Below are 19,167 nucleotides of genomic sequence, written 5' to 3'. Positions count from 1 at the left end.
TGTCGGCCACTAGGGTCGCTTAGCTTACTCACACAGCTACCTCATTGCGCCTCTTTTTTTCTTTGCGTCATGTGCTGTTTGGGGAGTGTTTTTTGGAAGGGCCATCCTGCGTGACACTGCAGTGCCACTCCTAGATGGGCCAGGTGTTTGTGTCGGCCACTTGGGTCGCTTAGCTTAGCCACCCAGCGACCTCGGTGCAAATTTTAGGACTAAAAATAATATTGTGAGGTGTGAGGTGTTCAGAATAGACTGAAAATGAGTGGAAATTATGGTTATTGAGGTTAATAATACTTTGTGATCAAAATGACCCCCAAATTCTATGATTTAAGCTGCTTCTTTAGGGTTTTTTGAAAAAAACACCCGAATCCAAAACACACCCGAATCCGACAAAAAAAATTTGGTGAGGTTTTGCCAAAACGCGTTCGAACCCAAAACACGGCCGCGGAACCGAACCCAAAACCAAAACACAAAACCCGAAAAATTGCCGGTGCTCATCACTAATAAACAGGACATGCACACTTTAACAAACCCATCATTTCAGCAACAGGGTCTGCCACACGACTGTGGCTGAAATGACTGGTTGGTTTGGGACCCCACCAAAGAATAAGCAATCAATCTCTCCTTGCACAAACTGGCTCTACAGAGGCAAGATGTCCACCTCCTCCTCATTGTCCGAGTCATCACGACTTTCACTGTGTACATCCCCCTCCTCACAGAGTATTCATTCGTCCCCACTGGAATCCACCATCTCAGGTCCCTGTGTACTTTCTGGAGGCAATTGATGATGAATCTCTCCACGGAGGAATTGATTATAATTCATTTTGATGAACATCATCTTCTCCACATTTTCTGGAAGTAACCTCGTACGCCGATTGCTGACAAGGTGAGCGGCTGCACTAAACACTCTTTCGGAGTACACACTGGAGGGGGGGGGGGGAAACTTAGGTAAAATAAAGCCAGTTTGTGCAAGGGCCTCCAAATTGCCTCTTTTTCCTGCCAGTATACATACGGACTGTCTGACATGCCTACTTGGATGCGGTCACTCATATAATCCTCCACCATTCTTTCAATGGTGACAGAAACATATGCAGTGACAGTAGACGACATGTCAGTAATCATTGGCAGGTCCTTCAGTCCGGACCAGATGTCAGCACTCGCTCCAGATTGCCCTGCATCACCGCCAGCGGGTGGGCTCGGAATTCTGAGCCTTTTCCTCGCAGCCCCAGTAGCGGGAGAATGTGAAGGAGGAGCTGTTGACGGGTCACGCTCCGCTTGATTTGACAAGTGTCTCACCAGCAGGTCTTTGAACATGTGCAGACTTGTGTCTGATGGAAAGAGAGATACAATGTAGGCTTTAAACCTAGGATCAAGCACGGTGGCCAAAATGTAGTGCTCTGATTTCAACAGATTGACCACCCGTGAATCCTGGTTAAGCGAATTAAGGGCTCCATCCACAAGTCCCACATGCCTAGCGGAATCGCTCCGTTTTAGCTCCTCCTTCAATCTCTTCAGCTGCTTCTGCAAAGCCTGATGAGGGGAATGACCTGACTCAGGCTGGCAGTGTCTGAACTGACTTCACGTGTGGCAAGTTCAAAGGGTTGCAGAACCTTGCACAACATTGAAATTATTCTCCACTGCGCTTGAGTCAGGTGCATTCCCCCTCCTTTGCCTATATCGTAGGCAGATGTATAGGCTTGAATGGCCTTTTGCTGCTCCTCCATCCTCTGAAGCATATAGAGGGTTGAATTCCACCTCGTTACCACCTCTTGCTTCAGATGATGGCGGGGCAGGTTCAGGAGTGTTTGCTGGTGCTCCAGTCTTCGGCACGCGGTGGCTGAATGCAGAAAGTGGCCCGCAATTCTTCGGGCCACCGACAGCATCTCTTGCATGCCCCTGTCGTTTTTTTTTTAATTCTGCACCACCAAATTCAATGTATGTGCAAAACATGGGACATGCTGGAATTTGCCCACATGTAATGCACGCACAATATTGGTGGCGTTGTCCGATGTCACAAATCCCCAGGAGAGTCCAATTGGGGTAAGCCATTCTGCGATGATGTTCCTCAGTTTCCGTAAAAGGTTGTCAGCTGTGTGCCTCTTATGGAAAGCGGTGATACAAAGCATAGCTTGCCTAGGAACGAGTTGGCGTTTGCGAGATGCTGCTACTGGTGCCGCCGCTGCTGTTCTTGCTGCGGGAGGCAATACATCTACCCAGTGGGCTGTCACAGTCATATAGTCCTGAGTCTGCCCTGCTCCACTTGTCCACATGTCCGTGGTTAAGTGGACATTGGGTACAACTGCATTTTTTAGGACACTGGTGACTCTTTTTCTGACGTCTGTGTACATTCTCGGTATCGCCTGCCTAGAGAAGTGGAACCTAGATGGTGTTTGGTACCGGGGACACAGTACCTCAAGCAATTCTCTAATTCCCTGGGAATTAACGGTGGATACCGGACACACGTTTAACACCAACACAGCTGCCAAGACCTGAGCTATCCGCTTTGCAGCAGGATGACTGCTGTGATATTTCATCTTCCTCGCAAAGGACTGTTGGACAGTCAATTGCTTACTGGAAGTAGGACAAGTGGTCTTCCGACTTCCCCTCAGGGATGACAATCGACTCCCAGCAGCAACAACAACAGCGCCAGCAGCAGTAGGCATTACACTCAAGGATCTATTTGAGGAATCCCAGTTAGGAGAGGACTCATCAGACTTGCCAGTGGCATGGCCTGCAGGACTATTGGCGTTCCTGTCTAAGGAGGAAATTGACACTGAGGGAGTTGGTGGTGTGGTTTGCAGGAGCTTGTGTACAAGAGCAAGGGATTTAGTTGTCAGTGGACTGCTTCCGCTGTCACCCAAAGTTTTTGAACTTGTCAATGACTTCTGATGAATGCGCTCGAGGTGACGTATAAGGGAGGATGTTCCTAGGTGGTTAACGTCCTTACCCCTACTTACTACAGCTTGACAAAGGCAATACACGGCTTGACACCTGTTGTACGCATTTCTGTTAAAATAATTCCACACCGAAGAGGTGATTTTTTTTTTGTAATTTGACCAGGCATGTCAATGGCCATATTCATCCTACGGACAACAGGTGTCTCCCCGGATGCCTGACTTAAACAAACCACCTCACCATCAGAATCCTCCTTGTCAATTTCCTCCTTAGCGCCAGCAACACCCATATCCTCATCCTGGTGTACTTCAACAGTGACATATTCAATTTGACTAACAGGAACTGGAGTGTGGGTGCTCCTTCCAGCACTTGCAGGGGGCGTGCAAATGGTGGAAGGCGCCACCTCTTCCCGTCAGTGTTGGGAAGGTCAGGCATCGCAAACGACACAATTGGACTCTCCTTGTGGATTTGTGATTTAGAAGAACGCACAGTTCTTTGCTGTGCTTTTGCCATCTTAACTCTTTTCAGTTTTCTAGCGGGAGGATGAGTGCTTCCATCCTCATGTGAAGCTGAACCACTAGCCGTGAACATAGGCCAGGGCCTCAGCCGTTCCTTGCCACTTCGTTTCATAAATGGCACATTGGCAAGTTTACACTTCTCCTCAGACGCTTTTAAATTAGATTTTTGGGTAATTTTACTGAACGTTAGTTTTTTGGATTTTACATGCTCTCTACTATGACATTGGGCATCGGCCTTGGCAGACGACGTTGATGGCATTTCATCGTCTCGGCCATGACTAGTGGCAGCAGCTTCAGCACTAGGTGGATGTAGATCTTGATCTTTCCCTATTTTACCCTCCACATTTTTGTTCTCCATTTTTTAATGTGTGGAATTATATGCCAGTAATATATCAATAGCAATGGCCTACTGTACTGTACTATATATGTATACTGCTGGTCACGAAAATGCTGCACTGTCCTACTATATACTGCTCACAATAATGCAGCACAGATATGGATAGTATACTTGACACAGAGCTGCAAGATACAGCAATGGCCTACTGTACTGTACTATATATGTATACTGCTGGTCACCAAAATGCTGCACTGTCCTACTATATACTGCTCACAATAATGCAGCACAGAGATAGTATACTTGACACAGAGCTGCAAGATACAGCAATGGCCTACTGTACTGTACTATATATGTATACTGCTGGTCACCAAAATGCTGCACTGTCCTACTATATAATGCTCACAATAATGCAGCACAGATATGGATAGTATACTTGACACAGCTGCAAGATACAGCAATGGCCTACTGTACTGTACTATACTATATATGTATACTGCTGGTCACCAAAATGCTGCACTGTCCTACTATATACTGCTCACAATAATGCAGCACAGAGATAGTATACTTGACACAGAGCTGCAAGATACAGCAATTGCCTACTGTACTGTACTATATATGTATAATGCTGGTCACCAAAATTCTGCACTGTCCTACTATATACTGCTCACAATAATGCAGCACAGAGATAGTATACTTGACACAGAGCTGCAAGATACAGCAATGACCTACTGTACTGTACTACTATAATTATATACTGGTGGTCCCCAGTCCCTACAATGCAGCACCCTGAGCACAGATATTTGCAGCACACTGAGCACAGATATGGAGCATTTTCAGGCAGCGAACGTAGATATTTTCAGCACACTGAGCACAGATATTTGCAGCACACTGAGCACAGCCACGTCCTCTCCGTTCAATCTCCAATGCACGAGTGAATATGGCGGCGATGCGTGGCTCTTTATATAGAATACGAATCTCGCGAGAATCCGACAGCGGGATGATGATGTTCGGGTTAACAGAGCAAGGCGGGAAGATCCGAGGCTGCCTCGGAACCGTGTAAAATAGGTGAAGTTCGGGGGGGTTCGGATCTCGGAGAACCGAACGTGCTCATCTCTACTAATGACAGTGACGTTCGGTGAGGTCTGTGGCTGGGGAAACACTGGATGATTCATTAGCGCCGCCCCCCCCCCCCTCCCCCCCAGTGTATTAAAAAAAGAAAAAAAAGAAATGGGGTACCCCATAGTTAACAGAACCAGCCAGGGGGAGTAATGACATAGCAGGGGAGACACTCGGTATGGGATCCCCCTGCCATCACATTAAACTCCCCCCAGACCAGTCAGCCCAGGGCTGGAATTCCTCGGAAAGTGGGAATTCCAGAAAAATGTAATGGGGTCCCCCCTTCCCGTGCAACAACCCTGGTGGAGGTGGGTTCGGGGTTCGTGCCATGCTAATATTGTTCTTTACAGGCGGCCTAGAGGTCCCAGCAAGCCTACCCCAGCATGCCGGCACTTGGAGAACCACAAGTGCCAGCATGCCCGGACATAAAGTGCCCGCTGGCATCTGTAGCCCTCCTGTAAAGAAAATATTAAAATAAATACACAGCACATTTTTTTTTTTATTGTACAGGGTCTTCCCCTGGGGGGCGGCGGCCTTTGGCCAGCTCTTTTGCATGGCCGCTGCCTCCCCAGGACTTTTGAAGTCTTCTCTCTTCACGCTTCCCAGCGTCTTCACTCTTCACCTGGTGGGCGGCGGTCTTTGGGCAACTCTTTTGCACGGCCGCCACCTCCCATGGCTTCCAGGCATTTTCCGTCTTCGGGAGCTCTTGCACGCTCCCTCCCCGCCGGCAGACTGACAGCCACCACCTCGTGCTGGCTTCTACAAGCCAGCCCCAAGGGGCGGGGTGATGACGTGGCGAGCCATCTTAGATGTGAGAAATGACGCTAACAGCGCCATTTTTAAAATTGGAGCCACTTCGCTGCCAAACTCTGCAAAATGACAGGCAGGGACTGAATTCAAGAGAATCCAGTCCTGCCGTCATGCCAGCAATCCCCGCCATGTCCCACAACTGCTCATGCCCACACCACCGCCACGTCCGGCCGCCGCACATCCCGCTGCCCACCCAGTGATGACAGTGGATCCATCACTGGACAGCTGTATCCAGTGACAGATCTGCTGTCCAATCACATCTGGCTGAGTGACAGGGGCGTGCTTTCATGTGCAGTGAAAGCACACCCCTGTCACCGAGGCACTTAAACTAGTGCCGCTTTCAATGTTATTTCCAATGGGCTTTTACTGCCATGGCTTGGCCCCGCCAGCCCCCCGCTCCAGCAGCTTTCCTATCAGTGGCGGTTCTTGCCACGGGCAAGCGGTACTTTTGCCCGGGGCGCCGCCTTCCGGAGGGCGCCGGCGCCATCCGGAGGGCGCCGCACCAGGGCAAGATCCGCCACTGTACCCCCCGTAGTGCCCTGCTGTGCCCCCCCGCTTTGATGGGAACCAGACGCGTAGCGTCTAGTTTCCCTTCATGGAGAGGACCTTAGTTGTGCGGTGCGCGATGACGTCATCGCGCACCGCACAGCAAAGGTCCTCTCCATGAAGGGAAACTAGACGCTACGGTCTAGTTTCCCTTCGTCTTGAGGACCTCTGCTGTGCGATGCGCGATGACGTCATCGCGCACCGCACAGCATAGTGGCACAGACACTAGGGGTCATAATTGACCTCTAGTGTCTATGCTGTTCTATGGGAGAGACGTAATAACGTCTCTCCCATAGATCGAAGAGAACAGAGGAGAGGAGAAGAGCGGCGCCGCCGGCGGAGGGGGTCTGGATCAGGAACGGGGATGGTAAATATAGTTTTTATTTATTTTTATTTTTTCTTTCAGCGAGCTGACCACGCCTCCAATCGAAGCCACGCCCCCATATTTTGCCCGGGGCGCCACAGATCACAGAACCGGCCCTGTTTCCTATTGTCACTGGGAGGCACCGCTATCGGTGTCTCCCAAACCCAATTTGAATGTAAAAAGGGCTAGTATAATATAAAGCAGATACTTAAGAGTCAGAATATGTGTCATAAGTATCTTCTTAGTATTATTTTAACCACTAATGACAGGGGAGGCACTGCTTCCCCTAACTGCACGTCCCTGACTAATGAAGCAAACAAAAAGGCTGGTGTGGCCTCCAGTCCTCAGTCATAAGACTGAGGCCGAATAAGCTGCACCTATAAAAGTAGCTGTACTGTACGGGCTAATGCTGCCCACACTTGCTGCAGTACCACAGCTGATATCGGACAATCAGCCCAATATTGCACAGTGTGTGACTTGGAAGAAAACTCAGTGACTAATAATGATGTATTCAAATTGTTTATACGCCTCATCGGACTTGTTGGTGGATGCGGCAGAAGGATAACTACCAGTCACTGTTATTGGCCAGTGTGTGTCGTTATCTTCTCATTAGCTGATGTCAGTCACCGAAAGGTCCTAACAGCTGGACAGATTTGGTATATTTATATAATACTTCATGTCGACATTCATATTATCAGCTTGAGAATGTTGACATGGTCATAATGTTGATATTCCGCTTGGCATGTCGACTTTGACTACATCGAAATTCATCATGTCGACACTGATGAAATGTCAACATGATTAGAATGTTGTCAAAATGTTCCTGCCGGCATACTGGTGACTTTCCTGGTTTCACGGTTCCAGTAGCTCCATCACTGTGTTTTGGGTCCTGCGAGCAGCTGAAGCGGACTTTCACTGTATCCTGCTGCACTTCTGGTGGTGAGTATCCCTAACCTTTAATCCTACCACTAGTGCCTAACCTAAACCTCCACTCCTGAAGCCTAACTCTAAACCTCCCCTTAGTGCCTGACCCTAACCTAACCTTCCCTCCCTTACCTTCTCCTGCAGGAGCCTAGCCCTAACCCTCCACTCACAGAGCCTAACTCTTAACCTCCCCTTAGTGCCTAACACTAACCTAACCTTCCCTCCCTTCCCTCCCTTACCCCCAGCAGCCTAACCCTAACCCTACACTCCCGGAGCCTCACTCTAAACCTCCCATTAGTGCCTAACCTAACCTTCCCTTCCTTACCCCCTGCTGCAGCAGCCTAACCCTAACCCTCCACTCCTGGAGCCTCACTCTAAACCTCCCCTTACTGCCTAACCTACCCTTTGCTGCAGAAGCTTAACCCTAACACTCTACTCCCGAAGCCTAACTCTAAAGCTCCCCTTAGTGCCTAACCCTAACCTAACATTCCCTCCCTTACCCCTTGCTGCAGCAGCCTAACCCTCCACTCTCAGAGCCAAACTCTAAAGCTCCCCTTAGTGCCTAATCCTAACCTAACCTTCTCTCCCTTACCCTCTGCTGCAGCAGCCTACCCTAACCCTACACTCCCTGAGCCTAACTCTAAACCTCCCCTTAGTGCCTAACCCTAACCTATCCTTCCCTCCCTTACCCTCTGCTGTAGCAGCCAAACCCTAACACTCCACTCCTGGAGCCTAACTCTAAATCTCCCCTTAGTGACTAAGCCTAATCTAACCTTCCCTCCCTTACCTTTTGCTGCAGCAGCCTAATTTTAACATTCCACTCCCGGAGTCTAACTCCGAAGCTCCTCTAAGTGCCTAACCCTAACCTAACCATCCCTCCGTAACCCTCTGCTGCAGTAGCCTAACACTAACACTCCACTCCCTGAGCCTAACTCTAAACCTCCCCTTAGTGCCTAACCCTAACCTAACCTTCCCTCCCTTACCCCCTGCTGCAACAGCCTAACCCTGACACTCCACTGCCTGAGTCTAACACTTAACCTTCCCTTAATGCCTAACCCTAACCTAATCTTCCCTCCCTTAACCTCTGCTGCAGCAGCCTAACCCTAACACTCCACTCCCTGAGTGCCTAACCCTAACCTCCCCTTAGTGCCTAACCCTAACCTTCCCTCCCTTACCCTCTACTGCAGCAGCCTAACCCTAAAGGCCCATACACACTTGCCGATAAAATGAGCGACGTTGCTCATTTTCCCCCTCCCTGAGCGACGTCGCTCATTTTATCGGCAAGTGTGTATGCCGCCAGCGACGACCAATGCGCGGCCCCGTGGGTCGGCAACGATAATCGCTGTCAGCAGTGCATGCATGTAGGATCTGGACTGTCGTCCAGGACCTGCATGCACAGCTGGCGGATGCGTGATGTCACTGAGCGATATGAGCGGTCATATCGCTCAATGTGTACAGTCGGCCGCCGACCGGCCGTTCCGGGAGGGGAAACATTAGACGACGTCACTCACAGAGCGACATCGTCTAATGTGTATGGACCTTAACACTCCACTCCCGGAGCCTAACTCCAAAGCTCCTCTTAGTGCCTAACCCAAACCTAAAATTCCCTCCCTAACCCTCTGCTGCTGCAGCCTAGCCCTCCGGTTTCTGCAGAATATCGACATATCTTAGCCAACCTGGGTGGCTCAAAGCAAGGAGCAGGAAAAACCTGTGTCTAGCCAGCTTAACCCCGGTAAGTGCTGTGTGAAAGAACAAACTGTAGACTAAGGAAGCTGGAAAGATTACTGGTATTTTTATTTGCAATAGATCTGTGCCTGGTACTCAGTATTAAGCAAATATCTGCATACTCAACCTCCCATCCAAAGATATCAACCTGGAGCCAAAAAAAAAATAAAAATAGATGTCGCAAATACAGTGCAGTTTGTATAATGCAGGCATGGCTCCTGGCTAAATATTTTATTTTGCAGAGCTTTAACAAAATAATGGCAGCCCATCTGATCAGTATTCAATGCAAAAGTGGTGACTAATATTCACTATAGAAAGGTAATGACCTCTGTATACTACAGTAATGATTCTAGTTATACAGAGCATTCTAATGACTGGTCTACAAAACATTAACATTTTTGTGATCAATATATCAAAGAGAGTACACTAGATACCAATATTTAATACAGTGTATTCTAGTGACTAATATACAATACGGAGATGATTCTAGGTTTCAGGATATAACACAGAGAGCAATTTAATAACTGATATGCAGCCTGTATACAATACAGAGATTATACAATGCAGAGAGCATTCTAACAACCTACAATGCAGAAAACATTTCAGAAACCAATATACACTGTAGAGAGTATTGTTGTGACCACCATACTCAGAGCCGGCCCTAACCAATATGATGCCCTAGGCAAGATTTTAGCTGGTGCCCCCTAGCACCACCGCTAGTTCCGCCTCTGACCCTGCACCCCTTTCCCAGCACCATCATCCCTCACCCACAGCAGTCCTTTTTTTTGTTTTCCTACCCCCTGTAATTTAAATAAGAACAGTGTGCACATTCGGCGCACAGGCCAAAAAGATATGAGTTTTTGCTGGCAAGGGGCATGGCCACACAATAGTACCCCCAATTCAAATTATGCCTTACAGTAGTGCAACTTTATTCACAATTTATCATGCGATAGTGTCCCTTATTCACATTACATCACACAGTAGTACCACTTTACCTTATATACGTTGCTCCTCACAGTAGTGCCCCTCATTCACATAACATCATACTGAATTGCTCCTTATTCACATTACACCACACCATATTGCTCTTTATTCTCATTACACCACACCATATTACTCCTTATTCACATTAGACCACACAGTAGTGCCCTTTCTATACGTTACCCCACAGAGTAGAGCACCTTATACACACAATGCCACACACTGGTAATGCATTTATACATATGACACACATTATTAATGTCTTTATAAACATAATGCGCCTTACACATTATGCCAACCCTTATTAATGCCCTTATACATATAATTTCCCTTACACATATGCCGCACATTGTTAATGCCCTTATACACATAATAACACACATAATGTCCCTTACACATATGCCGCACATTATTAATGCCCTTACACACATAATGACACACATAGTGCCCCTTACACATATGTTACACATTATTAATGTCCTTATACACACAATGACACATATAGTTCCTGGCGTGAGTCAGCTGGCAGCTCTGCTAATGTCGGGTGCCTATTTTTTATGAAAATGCATCTTATTTGCATTGCTATGTGGCTAGGATGCACAAGCAGCTTCTGCTGATTAAAATGATATGCGGCATGCCTATATACTGTGTGCAACTGTGGCTGTATCTGCATACGAAATGCTACACACAGAATATAGGCATGCCGCATATCAGTTTAATCAGCAGAAGCTGCTGATGCCCCTAGGCATATCAAATGCCCTAGGCAATTGCCTAGTTTGCCTATGCCTAGGGCCGGCTCTGACCATACTATACAAAAGCATCTCTAATGGCCAATAAGCAATACAGAGACAGTCTAGTTATCTATATACAATACAGCAAGCATTGTAGTGCTAGTGACCACAGTAAAATACAATAATGATTATATTTCCCAATATTCATTACATAGTTTATTTCAGTGACCTAATAATAGTTATATACAATGACAAGATAACTCTGACTATGGGATTTATTCAGTATGGCCCACTAATGCGGTGCGATCGTATTATGCCGCTTACAAGCCCAGTGCGCATGTGCAGGTCCCAATCTGCATGTGCGCGGCCCAGCCAATGCGATCACATCACATTTATGCGAATGCCTCTGTCTGATTGACAGGCAGAGGTGTCCGGTGGGCGTTCAGGGGCATCAACACAGCGTTGTGGGGGCGGTGACCAGGGCTGCCATCAGAATTTGTGGGGCCCGGGACTGATATAATAGGCAGCCCCCCCCCCAAAGAAAAAACAAAAACAAAAACAAAAATTAAATAAAGAATTTTATATATATATATATATATATATATATATATATGATTCCTGTACACATAGCAATGATACCATATTGTGCCCCTGTACCTGTCAGGGGTTCTGCTCAGTGTCAGGGCTGGGATACCCCTACCTGGCCGCCACTGCCGCCCGCTGTTCACGGCTGCCCCCTCTTCAATAGCAGCTGCTGTCTATGGGCCCCGTTCACCCCCCTCCCATGCCTGCAGCTCTTGATGCCTGTCGTCCACCACGTGCAGCAGACACTCAGTATTCTGTATGGAATACTATTGAAAATGTAACCCCCAAAATGGCTGCCTCCTCCTCTAGCATATTTAATAACTGTCTCCTCTAATGGCGGCGGCCATTTTGGAAGGGACATATTCAATAGTATTCAATACGGAGTACTGAGCGTCTGCTGTACTGACACGCCGGGCATCATGAGCAGCAGGCGGGGCCGGGGACGAACGGGGGACTATTGCACAGCAGCGGAAACATCAGCGGGCGGTATAAGCGGCCCAGCCCTATCCTCTTTGTCAGAGTGGCCGGGCCCGGGGTAATTATACCCCCAGCACCCCCTTGATGGCGGCCCTTGCGGTGACTCTGCATTACAGGAGCATTGGGTAAGAAATGGCGGCAGGTTTGAGACAGCCACATAACATCACATGCAGCCGCTGTGACAAGGAAAATGGCGTTGGCCCGAATGATTTCGCAGCCAGGATGAAAAGGGATGGTGGCTTCCCTTAATCAGCGATGTGATCACAATTTAATTACATTCGCATTGCTGCCTGCCATTAGCATGCTGGACGGCCTTGCCTTGTGCTACGGTCGCAAGTTGCTAATTTATACTTCTTTCAGACCGCATTTGGCGGGTCGCACCCGGGAGCCGTACAGAGGTGCTTCCCACCTCGACCCCTTTACAGAGGCGTCCCCAGCCTGGGTTGGTGATGTCAGCGGTGACGCTCTTCTCCAAGCGCCACCCGTCCATAGAGTATAAATGGGAAATGGCCAGCAACCCGTTCACACCGCACAGCGACCAGGGTTGAAACTGTGCTTGCTACCAGGGTCACTCGACCCAGGATATTTCCCCTGGAAGCTTTCAGACCGCACAGCAACCCAGGTTATGCGCACTCATGTGCAATAACCCAGGTTACAAGATGAAAGGGGTATTAGCAAAACTGCAACTGATGCTGAATAGGGTCCTATAATCCTACATAATCCCTGATTTTGTGCAAGTGTACCTAGAAGAATTGATGCTGTTTTAAAGGCAAGGGGTACTCACACCAAATATTGATTGGATTTCCGTCTCCAAGTGGAACTGACGCAGTTCCGCCCTGTTCTGCCTCTGTATAACATAGTTTCTATAATACACATCTATATATCTATGATGGCTATACAACACAAATTGTCAAATGTATGGTGGTTCTACAGGGCAGACCACCCAATTCCTTGTCACAATGCAGCACAGAGACTGCCTGGTCACTGGTGGCTTACAATATAGAATCCTGATCTGTGATGACTGCATAATTTAAACCTTCAGATCTATGGTGGCTTCACAATGAAGACGCACAAATCTATGGTGGCTACACAATGCAGATCCACAAATCTCTGGTGGCTTCACAATGCAGAACTCATCTGACAGATGCCCGCAGTAGTTTATTTACCAGTGCTATAGCTGTTTTTATATGAATTATCTTTATATCATCCCTTGCCGTGGCTAAAAGAGATTAAAATCCTACCATAAATTATTTCGGAAACTATTATTTGAACTATGACCTTCCTTTAAATAATCACTTTTAGATGGATAACTATGCGTGTAGCTGGTGTAATATTTACATTGAATGTGGGCTGTTTCTAAGAAACATGACATGATAAAACATGCATTTTTTGTTGCTGTTTCAATGTTGTTTTATATAATTAACATGCTATTTTATTGGAATGCTCTGTTTTTTAAGCCATTATATTACCAGTGCTACATGCGCCAGGGGGTAGAATGACATCGTAGTTCTCACTGAGTACATTCCTTAGAAGTGCTCATCCACTACCGGACTCTCAGAAGCGTATTGCACTCTGACACTCTCTGTGACTACAGTCACAATGATGGTAAATATAGCCGGGGAGCGGGGCCCTTCCAGGTATGGGGAGGGGCGGGGCACCTCCTCTTCCTCATCCGCTCCCCTTCTCATTGGTCCCACGTGGTCTGTCACCAAACACCAGCTACTACAATCAGCACCAGTCAGCAGTGCAGCGTGACCATACCTGTATATTTTCTGCGGTACTGTAGCTGCACTGCATGGTCTATCCTGGCAGTCTGGATCACAGGTTACAAAGAGCTCTGTATAGAGAGGTATCTAGACCAGTGACTGCCTGTCCAGCTGTGTTGAGACTACAAGTCCCAGCACACCTTGTCAACTGAATTTGCTGGGACATGTAGTGCCATCACACCTAGAGAGGAGTTTTTAACTGTATGTATGTGTGCATATATCCCCTCGATGTCTCTGTCCACACCCTCCTTGTAATTCCCCCTCAGTGTCCCTGCCCGCACCATCCCTGTAACTGCCGTCTCAGTGACCCTGCCCATACACTCCTGTAATTCCCTCTGTGTCCCTGCCTACACCCTTCCCATAATTCCCCCTCAGTATCCCTGCCCGCACCATCCCCGTAATTACCTCTCAGTGTCCCTACCCACACCCTCCCCGTATTTCCCTCTCAGTGTCCCTACCCGTACCCTCCCTGTAATTCCCTCTGTGTCCCAACCCACACCCTAACCGTAATTTCCCCTCAGTATCCCTGCCTGCACCCTCCCTGTAATTCCCTCTCTGTGTCCCTACCCACACCCTAACCGTAATTCCCCCTCAGTATCCCTACCCGCACCCTCCCTGTAATTCCCTCTCAGTGTCCCTACCTGCTCCCTAACCGTAATTCCCCCTCAGTATCCCTGCCCGTACCCTCACTGTAATTCCCTCTCAGTGTCCCTACCCGCACCCTAACCGTAATTCCCCCTCAATGCCCCTGCCCGTACCCTCACTGTAATTCCCTCTCAGTGTCCCTACCCGCACCCTAACCGTAATTCCCCCTCAGTATCCCTGCCCGTACTCTCCCTATAATTCCCTCTCAGTGTCCCTTCCTGCACCCTACCCGTAATACCCTCTCAGTGTCCCTGCCCGCACCCTCCTCATAATTCCTCCTCAGTGTCCCTGCCTGCACCCTCCCTATAATTCTCTCTCAGTGTTCCTAACCTCAGCCTCCCTGTGACTCCCCGTAAGTGTCCCTGCCCGCACACTCCTGTAATTCCCTCTCAGTGTCATTTACTGCACCCTCCCTGTAATTGCCCCTCAGTGTCCTTGACCTCAGCGTCACTGTAGCCCCTCCCTCTCATTTTCCCTACCCGAACCCTCCCTGTAATTCACTCTTAGTGTCCCTGCCTGCACACTCCTCATAATTCCCCCTCAGTCTCCCTGCCTGCACCTTCCCCATAATTCCATCTGAGTGTCCCTGCCCGCACCCTCGTAATTCCCCCTCAGTCTCCGTGCCTGCACCCTCCCCATAATTCCATGTCAGTGTCCCTGCCCGCACCCTCCTCGTAATTCCTCCTCAGTGTCCCTGCCGGCACCCTCCCTGTAATTCTCCCTCAGTGTTCCTAACCTCAGCCTCCCTGTGACTCCCCCCACAGTGTCCCTGCCCGCACACTCCTGTAATTCCCTCTCAGTGTCTCTTCCCGCACCCTCCCTGTAATTGCCCCTCAGTGTCCTTGACCTCAGCGTTCCTGTAGCCCTTCCCTCTCATTTTCCCTACCCGAACCCTCCCTGTAATTCCCCCTTAGTGTCCCTGACCTCAGCCTCCCTGTGACTCCCCCCTCAGTGTCCCTGCCCACACACTCCTGTAATTCCCCCTCAGTGTCCCTGCCCACACCCTCCCTGTAATTGTTCCTCAGTGTCCCTGACCTCAGCCTCCCTGTTAGCCCTCCACCTCATTGTCCCTACCACATAGGCAAACACGGGGTGTTTCCGGGTGCCTGGAAACCCCTCTCCTCTTGGCAAGTTGCTCAAATTCTGAAAACAATAGCAATGGTATATAACACGATAACTAGAGCTACCACCACATCATGCAGTTTAAGGGACAGAGCGGAGCTGCTGCACATGCCCAGTGGTAGCATCTTCTACCAAGTTTGCTGTGTGAATCCTCAGTCAGTACACTGGACAAGAGAGTAGCTACCAGGAAGAAAAGACAGGAGCCTTACCATAAGGTGGGAGAATGTGTGCTTAAAAAGTGCAGGACTGGTTCTATTATGTTTGTAATATTTCTTTATTATGGTATGTTTAATCTTTTTCCTGACCACTTATTTATATTATTTAAATGTGTGATACAGCCTGTACTATAGACCGTTTATAATGTTAAATATTAATACTGTATTTCATACAGTATACATTAATGTCCAGGGTCTTTACTAGGTTCTTCTACCGCTCCCCCAGACTCCCACAATTGCTCCAATGCTCCACAGAGTGGGAGATTGTGTACTGCATTTGGAAACCCCTCTCTAGAAATCCTGTGTTTGACACTGTACCCACACCCTCCCTGTAATTCTCCCTCAGTGTCCCTGACAGCCTATTTGTAATTCCCCCCTCTTTGTCTCTAGGTGGGGGAGGTGGGGGGCGCCAGTTCCTTACTTTGCCAAGGGCGCTCAGACCCCTAGATACACCCCTGATATATATATATATATATCACAGAATTACAGGCGGCACTCACGGACTCATTCAGAAAACGACTGGGAACCCCAAGTCTGCTTACAACGTTTCGGAATTTTATTTCCTTCGTCAGGTAACAATAAATACAATATACAAAAGCTTACCTTTATACCAAACAGTTAGCGTGCATGTGCAAGTGTGAGCGGTGCCCGGCTCCCCCCTGTACTTCCGCTGACGTCATCACTGTCAGACGGCGCCAGGCGGAAGGCAGGGAAATGTGTAACACAGAGTCCGTCACCATGGAGACCATATATAAAGGACGTCATAGTAATTTACATAGCCAGAACATCAGAGATAAAAGGCATTTCGTAATGTGCAATGGCATGGCATCACATCACATAAGCAGCCATCATCATAAAAAACAATTCAAGGACAACATCTCATTCAGACCTTTAGGGGCAATCGTATCCAAGAGGTGAATCCACCTTGCCTCACATTGCAAGAGCGCTCTGGCCCTATCACCACCTCTCCTGTCCTCGATGACATGGTCAAGTATTTTATATCGCAAGGAAGATAGTGAGTGTCCCCTGGCCTTAAAATGTTTAGCGACCGGCTGGTCAACATTCTTGCCCTCCAGAGATTGTTTGATGGCACTGCGGTGCTGCGCCATACGTTCCTTAAACTGGCAAATCGTTTTTCCTACATAATATAAACTGCAGGGGCATTTTATACGGGTTCACTATGGCTGGCCGGCGGTCGGGCTCCCGGCGACCAGCATACCGGCGCCGGGAGCCCGACCGCCGGCTGACCGACAGTGTGGCGAGCGCAAATGAGCCCCTTGCGGGCTCGCTGCGCTCACCACGCTACGGGCACGGTGGCGCGCTACGCGCGCCACACTATTTTATTCTCCCTCTATGGGGGTCTTGGACCCCCACGAGGGAAAATAAGTGTCGGTATGCTGGCGGTCGGGCTCCCGGCGCCGGTATACTGAGCGCCGGGAGCCCGACCGCCGGCATACAGAAGACCACCCATTTTATACAGTATACAACGTATTTACTGGAGCAGGTCAGTACGTGTCTTAATTTGATTCTCCTGCCTGTGTGGGGGTGTACAATATAATCCCCTGTCTCCAGATAGGAGCAAGTTGTGCATCCTAGACACTTGTAATTGCCTGGTTTCCTCGTCATAAAGTGCTCAGTGCCTTTCTTAGATCCATCTGATATATCAGCATGAACCACATAATCCCTGAAAATATTAAATTCACTTATGACATACAGAAAGAGGGAATACATTTTCTGGATGTAGAAGTGAGGATTAGGGATTCCAGATTTGTAACCACAATTTACCCGAAGCCCACAGATTGCAACAATTTGTTGCAAGCAGCCAGTCATCACCCTGATTCTCTTAAGAGGGGGCTCCCCTACTCTCAGTACTTCGGGTGCACCGCATTTGCAGTGACACCGCTGATGAGGCTGTGAAAATGGAAGCCATGACTAAAAAATTCCTAGAGAGGGGTTACCATGATAAAGATAGAGATGAGCGGGTTCGGTTCCTCGGAAACCGAACCCGCCCGAACTTCAGTTATTTTTACACGGGGCCAAGCGACTCGGATCTTCCCGCCTTGCTCGGTTAACCCGAGCGCGCCCGAACGTCATCATCCCGCTGTCGGATTCTCGCGAGGCTCGGATTCTATCGCGAGACTCGGATTCTATATAAGGAGCCGCGCGTCGCCGCCATTTTCACACGTGCATTGAGATTCATAGGGAGAGGACGTGGCTGGCGTCCTCTCCGTTTATAGAGAAGAGAGTGAGACAGTAGAGAGAGACACAGTAGTAATTTTGGGGAGCATTAGGAGGAGTACTAGTAGTTACTTGCTGAAGTGATAGATAGTGTGACTGTATTATCTGACTTGTGGGGGAGACACTGACAGTGGGGAGCAGTTAGAGTCTGAGAGCAGGACTCAGGAGTACATATAACGTACAGTGCACACTTTTGCTGCCAGAGTGCCACACTGCCATTGTGACCACACTGACCACCAGTATAATATATATTGTGATTGTCTGCTTAGGAGTACTACTTGCAAGTTGCTGATAGTGTGACCAGTGACCTGACCACCAGTTTAATAATCACCACCAGTGAGTTTAATATATATATATATATATATATATATAATTGTATATAATATATATATAATATTGTATACCACCTACCCGTGGTTTTTTTTTTCTTTCTTCTTTATACATACTACTATAGTAGCTTACTGTAGCAGTCTGCGGTGCTGCTGAGCTGACAGTGTCCAGCAGGTCCGTCATCAGTCATTACATAATAAATATATATACCTGTCCGGCTGCAGTACTAGTGATATTATATATATATATATTGATTTCATCTCATTATCATCCAGTCTATATTAGCAGCAGACACAGTACGGTAGTCCACGGCTGTAGCTACCTCTGTGTCGGCAGTCGCTCGTCCATCCATAATTGTATACCACCTACCCGTGGTTTTTTTTTTTCTTTCTTCTTTATACATACTACTATAGTAGCTTACTGTAGCAGTCTGCGGTGCTGCTGAGCTGACAGTGTCCAGCAGGTCCGTCATCAGTCATTACATAATAAATATATCTACCTGTCCGGCTGCAGTACTAGTGTGATATAATATATATTGATTTCATCTCATTATCATCCAGTCTATATTAGCAGCAGACACAGTACGGTAGTCCACGGCTGTAGCTACCTCTGTGTCGGCAGTCGCTCGTCCATCCATAATTGTATACCACCTACCCGTGGTTTTTTTTTTTCTTTCTTCTTTATACATACTACTATAGTAGCTTACTGTAGCAGTCTGCGGTGCTGCTGAGCTGACAGTGTCCAGCAGGTCCGTCATCAGTCATTACATAATAAATATAGCTACCTGTCCGGCTGCAGTACTAGTGTGATATAATATATATTGATTTCATCTCATTATCATCCAG

Source organism: Pseudophryne corroboree, chromosome 6 (genome assembly GCF_028390025.1).
Source record: "Pseudophryne corroboree isolate aPseCor3 chromosome 6, aPseCor3.hap2, whole genome shotgun sequence".
Taxonomy (NCBI): Eukaryota; Metazoa; Chordata; class Amphibia; order Anura; family Myobatrachidae; genus Pseudophryne; species Pseudophryne corroboree.
The sequence above is the reverse complement of the archived record's forward strand: the minus strand, read 5'-3'. Positions refer to the sequence as shown.